The following is a 2256-nucleotide window of genomic DNA, read 5'->3' on the forward strand; positions in this document are numbered from 1 at the left end:
GACTCCAGACTGTCCAGAACTCAGCTGCCAGGCTTTTAACCAGAACAAAGAAATATGACCACATTACTCCTATTTTAGCTTCATTACACTGGCTCCCAGTATGTTTTAGAATTGACTTTAAAATTCTATTGATCACTTTTAAAGCTCTTCATGGCCTCTCGCCTTGTTATATTTCTGACCTTTTAGTCCCATACGCACCAGCACGTACCTTGAGATCCTCGGGCAGAGGTCTGTTGTCTGTTCCAGAGTCTCGACTGAAAACTAAAGGGGACAGAGCGTTTGCTGTCAGGGCCCCGAGGCTCTGGAACAGCCTGCCCGAGGAAATCAGGTCGGCTGAGTCAGTGAACTCTTTTAAGTCCCTTCTTAAAACATACTTTTATAGGAGAGCTTTTCCCGATCTTATTTGACTTTATTTTATCCCTTTTATATTAAATTTTCATGCTCTTATCTTTTTTTTGTATTATTCTTTACACTTGTTAAAGCACTTTGTAACTTGTTTTTGAAAAGTGCTCTACAAATAAGGATTATTATTATTATTATTATTATTATTATTGTGTAGAACCCCCTTTTGCCGCCAAAACAGCCCTTATCTGTCAAGACTTGGACTCCACTAGACCTCCGAAGGTGTGTTGTGGTATCCGGCACCAAGACAATAGCAGCAGATCCTTTAATACCTGTAAATTTCCAGGTAGGGCCTCCATGTATCGGACTTGTTTGTCCAGCATATCCCACAAATGCTTGATTGGATTGAGATCTGGGAAATGTGGAGGCCAACTCAACACCTTGAACTTGTTGTGTTCCTTAAACCGTTCCTGAACCACTTTTGCTTTGTAGCAGAGTGCATTATCCTGCTGAAAGAGGCAACTGCCATCAGGGATTACCGTTTCCATGACAAGGTGTACTTGGTCTGCAACAATGCTTAGGTAGATGGTACTTCAATTCAAATCAGTTTTATTTATATAGCGCCAAATCACAACAACAGTTATCACACAGCGCTTTTCATAAAAGAGCAGGTCTAGACCGTACTCTGTGATGTTATTTACAGAAGCCCAACAATTCCCACCAAGAGCAAGCACTAGACAACAGAGGCAAGGAAAAACTTCCTTTTAAGAGGCAGAAACCTCGAGCAGAACCATGGCTCAGGGTGGGCGGCCATCTGCCTCGACCGGTTGGGGAGGAAAGAAGAGAGAGAGAGAGCAGGAGAGGAACAGAGAAAAAGAGAGAGATGGAAGGAGAGAGAGGGGAGGGAGGCAGCCTACACAATATACACACAGAGGTACAGTAAAGGTGATGTTGCTATAGACTAAATGAAAAATGGTACAGATATTTACAGTAGCGTTAATGATAACAATCGCAATGTTAATGATTATAATAACAATAATAACAATAGGACTAGTAACAATAGTTGTTGCAGCAGAGGGTGTCGAGTAGGAACACGGGGGCAGCAGGTGACCCGCAGCCACAGATCCAGACTCCACAGCTCCAGAGCCAGAAACACCTGCAGGAAGTGATAGGAGAAGAGAGGAGAGGGACGAGAAAGCACAAGACTACCGGAAAGGGGAGAAGTTGTGTTAGTAACATGCAGTAATGGGATGAGGTTGCATAAAGAGGGAGAGGAAGTAGAGGAGAGAGGAGCTCAGTGCATCATAGGATATCCCCCGGCAGTCTAGGCCTATAGTAGCATAACTAAGGGATGGTTCAGGACTCACCTGAGCCAGCTCTAACTATAAGCTTTATCAAAGAGGAAAGTCTTAAGCCTACTATTAAATGTGGAGATGGTGTCTGCCTCCTGAACCCAAACTGGAACCTGGTTCCACAGGAGAGGAGCTTGATAGCTGAACACTCTGGCTTCTAGTCTACTTTTGGAGACTCTAGGAACCACAAGTAACCCTGAAGAATGATTTTAAATTCTATTCTGGATTTTACTGGAAGCCAATGCAAAGAAGCTAAAACAGGAGAAATGTGATCACTTTTCCTGGTTCCTGTCAGAACACGTGCTGCAGCATTCTGGATCAGCTGAAGAGTCTTAATGGACTTTTTCGAGCAGCCTGATAATAAGGAATTGCAGTAATCCAGCCTAGAAGTAACAAATGCATGGACTAGTTTTTCATTCATTCATTTTTAGACAGGATGTTCCTGATTTTCGCAATATTACGTAGGTGAAAAAAGGTGGTCCTTGAAATTTGCTTAATGTGAGACTTAAACGACATGTCCTGATCAAAGATAACTCCAAGATTCCTCACAGTGGTGCTGGAG

The sequence above is a fragment of the Micropterus dolomieu genome, linkage group LG21, assembly GCF_021292245.1.
Source record: "Micropterus dolomieu isolate WLL.071019.BEF.003 ecotype Adirondacks linkage group LG21, ASM2129224v1, whole genome shotgun sequence".
In the NCBI taxonomy this organism is placed as follows: Eukaryota; Metazoa; Chordata; class Actinopteri; order Centrarchiformes; family Centrarchidae; genus Micropterus; species Micropterus dolomieu.